The sequence below is a fragment of the Rhopilema esculentum genome, chromosome 11 (genome assembly GCF_057945365.1).
Source record: "Rhopilema esculentum isolate cy_ngs chromosome 11, ASM5794536v1, whole genome shotgun sequence".
Taxonomy (NCBI): Eukaryota; Metazoa; Cnidaria; class Scyphozoa; order Rhizostomeae; family Rhizostomatidae; genus Rhopilema; species Rhopilema esculentum.
Window position 1 is genome coordinate 5715052 of NC_142825.1, and position 15874 is coordinate 5730925.

Sequence of the window (15874 nt, forward strand, 5' to 3'; positions counted from 1 at the left end):
TAGGTTCCATGAAATTTGTTTATCGCGGAGCAAAAACATACCATAGCATTTCATAAAAGATTAGTTTTTCATTGGGTCATGTTTTGCTTGCGAAAAAATAGTCCAATTTTGATGACAATAATATTATCGATCACTGAGAAAATAATCAGAAATGACGGTCTTAAATCTGGTTAACCATTATACTACATAACCAGGATGTTATGAAGTCAAAATTTTAATACAAACTGCTTTTGAATTTTAAAAGATTTCATGAGGATGTCACTAACAAGCTTATCTGAAGATTCCAAGCAACACAGGAGCCTCTAGATAAACTAACCTTTGAAAGTGAATTCCATCATTACTTTGAAGGCAAATCTAATATGAATACTTGAATAAAAGATCAAAACAATTTTCTGGATCAACTGTGGAATTTCAGTGACCACTGGTTTGAAATTTTTGAAATATTTTGCATTTGTATTTGGAACGAGAGATGGTAGGGTATTTCCTACGGCAACGCTTTTCTTTTTTATAAATGGCAATATTCTGCACTGCATCAAAAATTATTTCCAGGAATATATCATGGTTAAGATCGTATAGAGCAATGGCATACATTTTCGCTATGGGTCTTTGGATCCATTAATGTCTATTTGACTGCCGTTACCATCTTTGAATGGAGTCGATATACTGGCTTATAACAATTACTTGGCTTCTGTGACTGCGATTAAAATATCTTAAAGTCCTCGCTATTCATGTTATTGATTCGCTGACAATTTCTATCGAAAAAGTTGCCAATAATAATCATAAACTTATGATTCTAAAGATGATTCTGCCAAGGCTTGAATGAAGAAAATAATTGCATAGAAAATCAGTGACCCTATCTTCACTAAGGTTACAAAGTGCTGGTGGTCACGGAAACAGCAAATAAATTAATATTATTGGAATTTTCTATTTATATATTTTACAATGCAGAGATGTTAATAGTAATTAATGAATCCCAATATAATTCATATCACTTTCCGTAAAACATGAATGAAAGTGAATCAAATTAAAGGAAATTGAATCGATTGACAGCATATCTAACTTCCTAAAGTCCTCCCAATCGACTAAAATAACATAAGGAAAAGTCAGGTACATACCTTAATTGAAATCGTGACACTATTCACCACCTGATGAATTTTCCATGACCTTGCTAATTCTGATCGACTGGCAATTGCTAATGACCAGCCCAGGAAGGTGTGCTACCAATTATCATCGAGGCATCGTCACACCAATCGATACTGCATCAGCTGCGTAAAATGGATGCAAGATTGAATTTGATTGTCTTGGTGCCATACCTTAAAAAGGAAATGGAAAATGTAAAGGTGTTTTAGTCCAGTACAACAAGAGGAACTTCAAAAACAGAAGAAACACAAGCATTAGCGAAATCTAGAAGTTTGGATCAATTATCGGAGAAATCACAATTATCTCTTACACGTGATAGTTCGATGACTGAAATACTATTGCAGTCGTGCATCGATTGTCTAAATTAATCTGAATGCTTGAAATTTAAGGGCACGAAGAATTTTGGAAGGAAAAATCGGTATTAAAAGGGTTAAAGTAAAATTGGTGTTAGTTTGGAACTTCATCAAGACCAAACGGTTTGACAGGGGACACACCATACATGACTGGGGTAGTCAACTACTTCTCTAGTACAGAAATTATCTGCAAAAAAGTGATGGGTCTACATTATAGTAAGACGTATTTTGATTATAATCAAATTATTTATAGGTGTCCTTCGCTTCAAGGATACATCTGAAATGAACATCAAGTCCGTGCACAGCAGACTAAACTTATTGAAATTGCTAATTGCCTTAATGACAATGAGGTTTGAGAGTTCATAATCGGCTTGAGTTAGTAAGACACCCAAAACCCAAAAGAAAAATTATGCAGACAATAGGAAGAAAGAAAAAAGGAAGAATTTTTGTTTTATTTTCTTATTCGGTATTGAACCAATATTAAATGTGATGGCGCTGGGTGCGGTTTGACATCTGCTAAAGAATTAACGAACTCTTGTTGAGTAAAGGATCATTAAATTCATCATTTTCTTTTTCAAAAGAAGGATTTAGCCACAGGTGATTTAGATATTTTATTTTACTGACTAGCACCACGCGTGTTCCTACCCTCGAAGGGTTATTACTATCTATCCACAGAGTCTATAAGGGAGTATCTTTCAGAGGATAGTAAAGGATCTCCAGGATGATCAACGTTGAAAGATTTACCACTGTTAACGGCAAAAGAGAGATCACGGAGATATAAAAAATTGTTCGTTTCTCGGGGTAAGATCAAAGATAAGATTAGGGTGGTGATCATGGGAGTGATCAGGGTAGTGATCATGGGAGTGATCAGGAGAGTGGTAAAAAAGTGATAAAGGAGTGATCAGAGGAGTGATCAGGGAAATGATCAGAGGAGTGATCAAGGAAGTGATCAGGAGAGTGATAAAGGAGTGATAGAGGAATGATCAGGTGAGTGATTAAGGGGGTGATCAGGGGAGTGATCAGGGTAGTGATCAGAGGAGTGATAGAGAAGTGATAGAGGAGTGATCAGGGGAGTGATCAGAGGGGTGATCATAAGAGTTAGCAGGGGAGTTTTAAGAGGTGTGATCAGAGGAGTGATCACAGGAGAAATCAAGGAAGTGATAAGGAGTGTCAAAGGAGTGATCAAGAGAGTGATCAGGGGCATGATTAGGGGAGTGATCAGGGGAGTGAAAAAGGAATGATAACGGAGTGATTGGGGTAGTGATCTGGGGAGTGATTAGAGGAGTGATCACGGGCGAGATCAGGGGAGCGATAAAGGAGTGATTCGGCAGGTGATCAGGGGAGTGATCAGAGGAGTGGTCAGAGTAGTGATCAGGGAGTGATTGGGGGAGTGATGAGGGGAATGGTCAGAGGTGGGGGGGGGGGGGTCAGGGAGCATTGGTAGAATCGGAGATAGGATTAGTTGAAAGTTCAAGGGGAATGTTACCAAAAATCAAGGTTACAAAAAATGGTATAACATGTACATATCAAAGCTTATTGTAAGTCGAAACTCATTCTAATTCCAGAAATATCGAGTTGGAGAGGAATTATGTGATCCGGACCGACTTTCAGCAACTTGCTAAAGCATTTCGCCTGACAACTAAAACATGTGATTTTGCAATCGGGTAGCATTTACTGCGAAACGGCCAGAATGTGCCAAAAACTACGATAGAGGCATATTTCGAAAAATTGAGAGAGCCTAGTCGTCGTTCCATCTAGCAGTTTTAGAATGTATCTACAAAGAAATGAAAAACTTCTATTGCGCAGATAAAAGTAGTTCATTTATAAGCAGGAGGCACTGATTGGGCAACCTTTACAGTCATTTGCTCACTTTTCTGATTGGCCTACTTCGATCCACAATTGGGTGTAAATACTTCCTAGCTTAGATTTTTTATCACAATTCTGACGTTTTATATTTAGACGTATTAAAACATTTGCTTTTCTAGGAAGCATGTCAGAAACCCTAGAATGTCTTGCGAATTTTAACAGGGGTTCATTGTCAACATTGCACGTACCAGTTCAACTGCCACCTTTGTTGCCGACAACAATCGTACGAGAAATGTGCCCATTCTACACGCAAGCCCCAAGTAAAAAATAAAGCTTGCAAAAACAACATTCAAAAAACAATTAAAGCAATAATAGAGATGTCAAAATCAGACACATAAAAAAGGCAAAAATTTTGACGAGCTGCTTTCAATAAAGTTTAATCTGAACATCCTTGATAGACATTTATATCTACGTAAACAATACTTCCAAAGATCTTCCTAAAAAGAAAGTGAATAACAAATATTGTATCGTCTTTTTCTACCCTAATTTAAAGTTAGATTTGATGAACAGATGTTGGTAATAGTTCATACAAGGAAGCTGTGCTTTTTGTGTCCTAAAATGCAGAAGTTTTCGCTTTAATTGCAATAACTATGGTTGAAACTTTCCTTTCAATGTACATATGACATTGGGTCAATGGTCGTCGGATAGAATGAGCTTATTAGTGAATGGCCATGGGAAGCTCGATCTAATCAATTTAATCCATTGAACTCCAAAATGATTAGGTCTTAGGCTAAATTTTGTTTACGTTCTTCATTCATTAGTTTCTTGCCCTGAATGAACAGTTGAATTCACCACGTGCATTTCAATTCACAATGTTTATTTATCAATTTAATGGTGGCGAAAACAGGAAACCACATTATAACGGCAGCTAGCTTTCTACGATTACGAATGAAAGTACCAAATCATTCTTAGTCATATGTAAAGCTGATATCTTATCCGACCCACTGGGTATCAAATCCAAACATTATCTACGTCACAGTTTAAAGAATAATAAGGTGTTCTCGATACATGATACACAATGAGTGGACCTCAAACCCTTTTCAAATCTCCTTACAGTTAAGTGCTGTCTATTACTTTTATAACGCTATTAAAAAGCAAACAGTTACGTATTATTTGCTCCGAGCTCTAAACATAATTCACAACCAAAGCTGACAACCCATCAATGACATCAGTTCACAATTCAAGAGAAGAACAATCCACTATTGCCTTAGCACAGTTGCCAGCAGGCACCGCGCAGCCATTGGGCTTGCAAGGGCTATAGCCCCTCCACCTTTTTGCAATATTAGGTTAGAAAACCTTTTGGAAAGCTCACTCTAACTATGCTCTAACGCAAAATTGAATCGTATACTCCTAAGGAGTAGCAGTTCTTCTTAACTGGGAATTCTTTTTGTTCACTTTCTAGGTGTTTTTCTTGCTGTATTATTATGCCCAAGCTAATTTTATCTATTTTTTTCGCTTTTGATATCTTCTCTGAACCAGATTGTTTATAAAACTCCAGTAGAAATAAGCCAGAACTTTCAAAAAGGAGCGTTTCCGTCGTTCTAATGGGCGTGGCCTCAAAAAAATTTCTGTTACGCCCTATTCAGCCCTCCCACATTTAGACTGGTGCGCGGTCCCTGGTTGCCAGCATAAATGCAACTGCTAATGAAGAAGTCTTTGCATAGGCTACGGGGATATTAAAAAACTCTAGAAACGAGACCCGAAACCATTCAAGGAATCTGGAAAATTTCTACAGCTTTTGGCCTTTCCTTCAAAACTCTGCGATAATATTTTTATCTAGAGGTACATCTGACTAAGAGTTACTTCTTGATAATGGTGGGCTTTGAACTGATGGACACTTTTCGTATAAGAAATGCTTTTAGAAAAGATCCAAAGCAGTGTAAAAAACAATTAGAAAAATTCAGTTGATAGTTATGACTGGAGTTCGTTTTACAAAAACTTGCTGCCCTTGCTTTGGTTTTTTATCTAAAGTTCTATATCTTCCCTCTGGCTCTTTGATATGCAGAAACTATTTTCCAAAATTCTAAGCAACTCATTACGTAAGCCAGTACTCGATGTAAGCTGTCAGAAGTTTTCGAGATGTAAATGTGTATGGCAGTGTTATTATGATATAGTTTTCTAAAAAAAGTATTATTAAATTGAAAAGACCTGGTCAAGGCGACAAAACAAGAGCTGAATATTGGAAAATTTCATGCAAGAAAGTTGCAGCTCGAGGCTTGCTGTGTAAAGTTTTAGATAACAACCCAAATTCTTTGGGTTCTGACCCCACTTGCTTAAGCAGTTTCTCTAATGACAACAGAATCACTGTCACCAAAAATACATCAGCACAGAAAAACATAATGGTTTCCAATACCCGGCAGAAATAAATAAAAGTGCTAAACAATAAAACTTGAAAACAATACATGCTCCCTTAGAGTCTGCTTACATATTAGGGTTACCCTTGTTGTATAGGGGGTTTGGCAAACGCTTTCTTCTACGTTTGCAAGTACTAAAACCAAGAGGTTACCGTCAAACATTTTATAAAAAGATTTATATACATGACTCTTTGGATATATTCTTGTACTTCACATACTTAAAAAGTCCATCAACATAGAAAATGTGCCTCAGAATATCAAACTTATCGTAACGATAGAAAAAATCGTGCATAACTTGGCAAAAGCACATAACATCACCTCAGGTGTTTTGAAAGAAAATGATAAGAATAATAAAAAAATTAAATAACAAGAATTGATAAAAAGGCAACATTTCTGGAATTCTGAATTATTCAAGGTTATCTTTTAAGGTTGTCGATTGAAGGGTCCACTGCTCTGCATTGTAAAAAACCAACATTATGACATCATTAGAATCCCAGGCTTTGTGTTTTAAGGTTTTGAATATGTCAGAATCGCGAACTTCAATATCACAATCGTGATCTTAACGATAAGAGTAAGATGGTGGTGTGACGTCATAAGAAGGGGGGACCAATAGTATTCAAGACGCTACTGATAAAGTAACAGATTTTTAAAATTGGTTGTGAAATTTTTTATTTAATCAAACAAAAAATCCACGTAAGTCTACTAATCATGAACATACATTACAAATAAATCCTTGTGTAGAGATGGAGACGCATTAATTACCAAGGGTCTATGTACGCCCTGCGAAATTCCTCTTGCCCATCTGGGGTCCCCATTACTGAATTGTCTTTATAAAAATTAAAAGGATGGAAATTGGTTTTCCCACATTGAGAAGCTAATCTTCATTAAATCGATTCTTGCATACAGGCACCTTCGCCCTCCGCGCAGGAGATCGGAAGCCTTAAAATTGACTATTCAAAGACATTTAAGGATAAGTTAACTATCCTAACGATTAATTTGAAGCTTACTTTATTCAAAGAAGCTGCTGATGGGAAATCAGCAGAAAAAAACGTCTGTTATTTAACAATTGGTGCCGTTGAAGTATTGTAACTTACTTTAAGCATCCAAAGAAAGTTAAATTAATTTAATTTAGCTTACCAATTCAACATTTGCTAATTGGCCACAAGGATAATGAATCAATACTTTTGCTAATTCTTAAAATAAGGAATAATTGACGACGTGTCTACAGTTAAGAGTCTCTAGGCTTTTGCCAAGTGTCTAGAATGGTGTTAATGTGGTATATATGCAAGCTTAAAAACAGCTATGGAGTTGCAGGTATACTTGCACATTTGTGATTTGAAAAGGAATGTTTGAAGAATTATATTTTGTAAGTGGAATTACAACATTACAAGGAAGATATAGATAAAATTATTAATGTTTCATTAAGAAGTCAAGAATCAAGAGTTTTTCCGTTATTAAAATAAGCAATCTTTTCGCAAAAGCTAGCCTCGATTTAAAAGAAATGGAAAACAGATTAATCAAATGCCTTGCCTCTAAGAACGTTTAACTTTGGCAACACAACGGTTTAACTTTCCTACTGAAGGCGATAAATGGAAAGAAAATTAAAAAGGGTCGCACTAAATAGGGGGCAGGGGGCCAAGGCCTCCGCGCTTTTCCACAACAAATATATTTCGTAAGTGACAAACCATTTTTTCTATTCTTTGACCCTTCCACCCTGAGATCAAGGCGTGGCACCTGTCGGGGTGAGAGCAGGTTTAGCACCTTTAACAGACATCTCAAAAGACCAAAGAAAGCTATAACTACTCATGCAGTAATATAGTGCTATCATTGTCCTGAGCATAAACAAAGAAAACTGGCTAAGATTTAATTGTGATTACGTGGGGATAACTAAGAGCCAAATCCATTTGCAACGTAACAGACATATATCTTGCGACATTTTTTCAAACAAGCTATTCATTCTAAGAAAAAGTACTCATTCAAACCGATTCTGGTGGAAAGATATCTCGCCAAGCTTACATAAATCTGCCAACACGCGAAACCCAAAGGTAAACCAAAAATCCCTTGAAACCTTACAAAGAGGATTTCACACTTAAAAAAGGACTTTAAGTAAAAATTTACCTATGCAATAGCATACTAAATATATTTAGTAAGCATCAGATTTTGACCTAATAAACTAGTTTACAAATAATTTCATCGAAAGGCCATAAAAGCTTGATTAAAGGTCGAAAACAACAGAAAAGCACCGGGGGAGCATAGACCTGCTTTTCCTATAAAAAGCATTTATAAACGCAGCGTGTTAGAGTCAATAATAAAAAGATACTGCACTTAATGACATCGTTCTCTAGGCGCATGAAGGATACAGTGGCGGATCAATTAAAAAGCACAATCTGTGGACATACAAATGATCCTTTTAGGGCATGTCTCTATCACAGATGTCCGGTAGCAATTATGATAGGCCTAGTTAAGGACTTTTTGATTGGCAGATCTGTTTTAACCAATAAGGCTCACTGGAAACATCAGAAAATGGTAGAGTAGAAAATGGTTAAAATGCCTACAGACGATGAGTCGCTGAAGAAGGAAAATTATCTACTGAAGTAGCAGAGAAAGGTTACATATAACGCAAAACTATATCAAAGGTAGAGAGTAGGCCAACTGATAAGGGAAGGTGCCAGCAAGGGACCCCTGTAAATGCAAAAGTATTTTCCTGCGCTATTATTGATTGAGTGTCTAGGGTGAAGACAACATTGTGTACTTGACCGCGTATCCTTTGCTTTCAACACCAGAAACGTGAATCGTTCACCTCTAGCAAGAAAGTCTGGTAGAGTATTCTGCATACCTAAGGCTTAGTCAGATGTTTGATCCAGTTACTCTGCAACAAATAATCTCATATCATTTCTGTGGAAAGTAAAGCACAAAGAAAGAAATTACATGATTAAAGTAATTGTAAAGATGAGCTTCCGCATAAAGGGTTTGACTTGGCACTGCTCATTCATTCAAAAGAATAATAAGTTGCTTATCCTAATCAATAAACGTAGGCCACCCTGGGTCAAAACAATGTATCAAATATTCTATTTGCATACATCTTGTTCCGTCGTCTCTTTGCAAAAGGATTGGCGACGCCAAGAGCATTGCTGACCATATCCTTGCGTCTTCTTTCTACAGTCTTAAACGAATTAACAGAAATACCCCACCCAATTAAAAGGACAGAAGAATATCAGCCGCATGAAACCACTAAATGCACGAAAAATGAAATCACAATAAATGCAGGATCACCATTTTTATCTCCAGGAAATGGTGATAATCACCGCCAATAAAACCTTATTTCCTCTTCATCAAAGATAAACCATGAAGAAAAGACATCTTTGCTAACTTCAACAAGGTTAAATGCAACACAAACCAGAGTGACGATCGGTGTTAAATATTTAGTAGTTTGCATAAATCTAGTGCTTTATTGGTCAATGTTAAGCCAATTATTGGTTTAAGAGTCAACTCTTGACAAAATAATAGTTCGGTTATCAATATTCGCAGATCCTAAATGTAGTCCCCTGTCAATTTGGTATGATCTTTCGACAAAAATGCCAGTGTTAGTAAAAGAATCAAGAAATGCGTTCTACAGGTTTAGAAAGTTACTTTTCAGTTGGAGCTTTTAGAATTTTATAACTTTACGATAACAAAAATCAACATAGTTTTAAGTGTTGGGAGAATACCAATAATTTTTCTAATACAAGAAGCACCCCAAAATCGAAATCTGTCTGTCATACTACGTGTGTTGATTGTTGACTATGTTATCATATGTCACTCAATGCCATTAAGTTTGAATTTTGAAATTTATTGCCTTACCGAAAACGTCACAGTACTATCTGTGAAACTTACTTACAGTATGCAGCATTAAACAAAAAGTACTTTCGTTATGTATTGATGAGTGCAGTTGGTATGCTAAGACCCATTCACCTTCTTTCCTTCCAATTCATTCCTTCTATCAATGTCTTCAATTTTCTATAACATCGCAGTTTTCTTTTTTAAAGATACTAAGTTATCTTGTGATGCAGATATTGATTGCTCTAAAACTCTTCTTTTTTAGCTGGTAATGTTAAGGAAATGCTCAAATGCCTATAGCTAAGTCCTAACAAAGGAAAGGGATTAAGAAGAGAGAAAGGAAAGATCAACCTTACTCCCTTTTGGTTTTTGAATAACGACAGGTTGTAAGAGTCTGGGAAACAGGAAAGGGGTAGAGCTGTCTAAGGAAGAGGGAAGATTTGTGGGATTGAGTTTGTGAATTTGGCAAAGAGACATGGAAAGGGTGAGCACTCTTTGTTCATACTCATCAAATCTTTGAGGTTTCTTTCTTTGAATGCTCTTTATACAAAAAGCTGGACTGCATCTTCATAGCAGCCTGGGGAAACATCATAATTAACGTTTTCAAAACTTATTTTACAAAAACTTAGGTTACAAACTTAGTTTTCATTTCTAAAGAAATTATATTTGGAAAAAATGTGCCAGAGAAAAGAAAACTCCCTTAGTCTTTGCATTTAAGACTAAAACCCTATAAATGATTTGAATGGTCTTGGTGATGCCAAGTTAAAGTGTTTTTCGAGCAGTGCCTTCCCCTTGATGTGACCACACTAGGCATGGAATCCCTTGTGTTGGGATCCCTAGGCATGGAACTATTTCTTACTGCATTTTCCTTATTTTTGCAATTTTGCATGATATATATACAATACTTGCGTACAACACCGTAATGAAGAGCCCAGAGGCAAAAAAGCTGTCATAAAACTTAAGCCCAAGGCACAGGAATGATATTTGGGTTTCAAAAACATAATACTTTAAAATAATTACAGACAGGAGTTTCTTTAAACTTTGAAACATGCAAACTTGTGTGTTAGAGTTCCCTCCACACTAAAATTTACAGGGAAAGATACTTGAAAAACTTCGCAGCTATCTCTGCAGAAAGATGGTTGTTTGGGGGGGAAAGGATATTTGTAACTCTAGCTATTTCATGCCTTTGCACTGGGAAAAATATATCAAAAGAAACACAAAATATGTATATCTTGAAAGACCAAGAAATTTTTCTCCAACTTCCTTGTGACCAACAATAAGTATTTGTGACTGGTCAAAAGCATATTAAACAATTTATATAGTAGCTGATTGGTGTTTTGGATAACTTACATTTTGTGTGCTTAAGGGATGCAGATGAGTTACTTTTCTTTTTATATTTGAAAAATTAGAAAAACAGTTCTTGAAATAAAAGGGCATGCATTTTGGACCTGATTGGCTTATGCAAGACAATTATCTTTTTTGCTTAGTACAAAAGAGAAGATTGAAGGTATATATATTTTCCAGGTAGTGGAAATTCATGAAACAGAAATGAATAGTCCAAAACATTATTGTCATATTAGCAAAACATGCCCTTTACATATCTTTAATTTCATATACATTCTATGAAATAAAAAAATTTCAGACATTGACCTGCACACAAGCAGGGTAAGGTTTGGAGGCCCTGGAGAAAAACAGAAAGAAAAGCTGCATTTCCAGGTTGGAAATCATGCATGATTTTGTGGATGCCACCAACGGCACATTGTCAGTGGTGACTTGTTAGCAGAAGCATTTGAGCTGCAAGCAATGATGCCCATATATACATTACTATAGTATAATATAGGATAGTCATGGGTAATGTCGGACACCATCAATTATTTTCAATGCCACTTTTTCTTTTCGATAAAATTGTTTTCTGAGTTTTCTGATGAATTTTCTGATTTTCTGATGAATTCATTTCTACATTACATTTACATAGTTTGTTGTTTTTCTGAAATCAGCGCCAATCACTCCATGTGGGTAATGTTGGGCATCCATGGGTAATGGCCGACAGGCAGATTAAACACAACACAGTATTGGTGATCTAAATAAGAATACGAAATAAGGCCAGGGATAATGCAAGAGTTTAATTCTAAGGTGGGAAATGGTAATACTTTCCCGATAAATGTCTTTATTAGTTCGAATTTTTTCAGGGAATCATCCCATTTGCTGTCCGGCATTGCTCATGCGCATATGCAATATACTTCATCCAGGAATGTTGGGGAATCTCAAAATCGTGCCATGCGATGAGGATACCAATGTTATCCAATCAAAATTTAATTTTCAATCATGCAATCAATCAGAGCATGAAGTCAAAACAAAACATTGAGCATTCCCTGATCACTGCAGATAGCAACATCTCGATTTCGAAGAGTAGAAAATCAAGGGAATTTTGGCCCACTCACTTCACTGACATGCATTCAAAACACATTAATTCATTAACATGCACAGCAAAAGGGCTCAAAAAGAGAAAAAATGTAAACATAAAAGATACCCAAACATGATTTTAAAAATCCTATTATTAAATCAGACCTGTCAACCTATAATTTTCAAAACCTGGAGATTTCAGATTTTTTGTTGAGAAAAACAGGGAGCTTTGGCCAAAAATTGGGAGATCCCTGGAATTTGTTGATTTTTTGTAAACAACATACCTTTAAAAAAAGTCATCTTGAAAAACAGTTACTGTAATGGCAATAGTTTTTTCTTAATGGTTTAACACTAACAAGAAACGTTTTTGTGAAGAAAGTCAGCTCAATCATTTTTGTTGTAAGACAACCTTTGCTGAAAGACAAGGAAAAATAGGGAGAAAATCATCAAAAACCGGGAGACCAGGATAAAACAAGCAGAACCTGGAGTCTCCTGGCAGAACAGGGAGAACTGACAGGTCTGTAATTGTTAATGACAGATTCAAAAAAAAAATTCCTAAGTAGATTTGTCTGTGATTGCCCAGCATCCTACATTACCTATGACTAGCCTATGAATTCCCTTACATTTTGCGTTACTAGAGGTTCAAGGTGCAAGCACAAAAAGTCTTTTGTCGCTACGAGCATATGCAAGTTTTCTAGCCTGGCTGCCTTTAGTGAAACAAGCAGAAAACTTTTGTGGTCATGCCCTTCAGATTAGCTTACAATAAATTTTAAAATATAGGACCCGCCCAACCGGGGAGGGGTGGCGAGGAGCATGGTCCCCCACTTTTCTTGCTGGCTACCGGTCTGCAGAGTATGGCACTTTTGGACGAGATATCCGGTGTGCACGAGCAAAAAGCCTGGTGTGACGGTGTGCACCACCAAAAATGTCTGGTGTGCTGGTGTGAACCGACTATTTTCCTCTGTTGTGGTTAAAATTTGTGAATTTGCCTTTCACCGTAAAAATGCGTGTGAAGTATACTGTTGAAGTATACTGTTGAAGATAGCGCAAGTTTTTATTTGTATATTTGTCAAGTAAGATTCATGATATCTCAAATTGTTCATACACAACTGTGCTTGTTTTTATCAGCTGACATTTTCTATGGGACGACACCAAGCCACACCCATCTTAGTTATCACACCCAAAAATACCTTGTGTGCAACAGGATTTGCACAAAAATATCTCCTCCGGTGTGCACATGCCATACTCTGCAGACTGGGCTGGCTATAGGTATTAATCCCCCTTTTAAGTATTAAATAAGTAGCCCCCTTTTGCCCCCCACTTTAGAATCGGTGGCGCGGGCCCTGAAATATTTCTTGCAAGCTTTTTATTGCAAATTTTTAAAAAATCTACCATTAAGACAAAACTGTGAGTTCATCTAGAAGCGCCAAAGGGAGGCTACGTGTAGGGCCTAAACCAACTGACAGAAATATCGTAGACAATGAAGAAAATAAAAGATAATTGTTAAGGTTGTTAATTGGAATAGATAAGAAAGTATAAACTTACCATAAACAGTAGAAATGTTATGAAATCCTTCATTGTGTACAAAAACTCAACAAAAACAGGAGAGCTTCCTTTGGCTTCCCGCCTTCTTTGTGCAAATAAGACGAGGTTACTTGCGGGATAACATCGAGATCGAGGTTGTCACAGGCTCATACCATCCTTCACATTTTTGGTTCAGACTACCAAGGCAATTTAACGGTGCGACTATAGAATAGGGAACACATTGTGAGTCAGACTATGGGGACTAAAGATTGCATTTTGCTAAAAATCCCAACAACGACGAATTTAACGGCAGAGTTGAAGATCTGAGGGGGTGGTTCCTGAGGTTGTCAACTTTAGAGCTTGGAAAATTATGGTGTGCCAACTAATTTGCCAAGATTCCTGCAGCAAAGCAGTTTAACTGTTTGCAGCTTGAATTGAATGGGGATATGGCAATTAACATATTTTTTCATATTAACATATCCTTTGCTTTCCCGGGATGTTTTGTAACTTGCTATCAACCTTACACATAGGGCTAAAAATAAAATTCCTTTCGTAATTTTCCTGATCTATTCCGGCTAAAAAAAGACCGACTAAGCAGGACCACCATCGTGGTATATCTTACTTTTGCAACAATTTACTCTTAGCTTAACATAATCTTTTTCAAAAAAAGGAAATAACATTTCAAATATTGACCAGTAACTTGAGACTGGTATAATTCTAAGCTTTCAAGTGTACGGATTTACTTTGAGACGTCGGGTGATACTGTGAACAGTACTCACCTAAAACCTAATTCCTTTTCTCTTAAAAAACGAGAATATTTCGGCAGATTAGAACTTACAAGGCGAGAATCTGCTAAGTTTATCTTTTCAAACAACAAATGTTACTCCTCTTGCCGATATGAGGGAATTCCAAAAAAATAATTATAATGATAACTTACATGTTTTTTTATATTAATGGTTCGTTTGATCTCTGTGTTTTGTGTTAGATTACAATACCGCTAACACAGAAAAAATTAAATTCATTCCTTATGGGTAAACAGCACTATGGTCGCCGCACAGTAAAGTCTGTGAGCAGGCTAATACTAATAGACATGCATATCTAAAAGCACCCAAAAGGTTTTCCATGTTTTAGAAGAACCAATCTAGATCAGTCTTGTCGTTGTAGGTGACGTCACATCCAAGCACTTGACAGTAGAATTGACGAACGGCTTTTGCGAAGATTGAGTGTACAGTGGAAGAAGTCAAGATGGTTCTGTGACAAGCTTCTCGTATCACAAAGCCAGCACTTAGTTTCTAGCAATACTTAGAAAATATACTCTATTATTGCTGATTAATTGGCAAAACCTTTTAGACCTTAAAGCAGATTAAAATATTTTTCATTTAGCCAAGGATTTTGCTAATTTGATTAGCATTAGGAATAAATGTATTAGATGGATTGCAAATATCAAATGCAATCTTGTGTGTTATAAAGCTATCAAAATACCAAGTTAGGTTACGACTAACGATTTGGGGACTAGCTGCGGAAAAGATTAGACGCTGCAGTGGGACGATAAGCCAATTGCATGTACACCGATTTCAAATGAAAGTAAAAAGCCATTTTCAGCGTGAGATTATTTGAAGCAGTGGTGAGTTTCAAAAACTGATTGTACATCCTGCTTGGGAGAGCAAAGAAAGGCTTCTGTGTCTGGATTGGTTTTCCACAGCATGGCGTGCAAGCACCCATGTGGACAGACACCAATGAGTATAGAAACCCGGTTGCCAACCTGAAGAACTGTACGACCACTTGGGGGTGGAGATTCACAGGCTAGCGCGCATGCGACAGTTGACTTCCTATTTTATGACGCAATGAAAAACCAACTAATCATACTGCATTAAGATAATGTTCTAATTTTAGATGCTACTAATGTTTCAATTTTGGTAGCTAGTCAAGTTTTGCTACTTTAATAGGGAATCAATAACCGGAAATTCAGTCAGAAGGGATAACTTTTATGATAAAATCTTAACCAAAGTTGTGCAAATTCCAGAAAAAGACCTTATTAAAACAGATACATACTCAAAAATTCGCGCACTTTCCACTAGAAACGTAGATCATGAGAAATCAATTCACATTGCCTCGTAAAAAAATAGTATCTGGTTGTTTTCGAGAAGCAGGATACTGGTTAGGTACCATTATTCCATGAAATGGTATTTTTGATTGGGTCATCGTATCCTTTCGTGAGGTTACCTACCAAAAATACGAACGTGGTCTTGAAAATATCTTTCTACTCGAATACTGCAACAATCGAGGAAATTTGCAGTACTCTGAGATTCTTATTAGCACGCAGCTTTTAATAGTGGGCTCTAGCTGCTTACAAAAAAATGCGTGCATCAAATCGAGGTCAAGGCTTCGATGTAGAAGAACACCTATTTATCTGCGTGG

The 15874-nt window shown here is 36.6% G+C and overlaps 1 long non-coding RNA gene across 1 annotated transcript in view; it reads right to left on the reverse strand.

The window, feature by feature from the left end:
* The window catches only part of LOC148958953 (uncharacterized), a 133942-nt gene extending 120315 nt beyond the window's left edge, over positions 1 to 13627 (reverse strand). Inside the window, exons 1-2 of the long non-coding RNA XR_016144194.1 lie at positions 13478 to 13627; positions 1116 to 1313 (exon numbers count right to left, since the gene is read on the reverse strand). This is a non-coding gene — a long non-coding RNA (uncharacterized LOC148958953). The remainder of the gene's footprint in view (positions 1 to 1115; positions 1314 to 13477) is intronic.
* Between the last annotated feature and the right edge of the window lie 2247 nt (positions 13628 to 15874).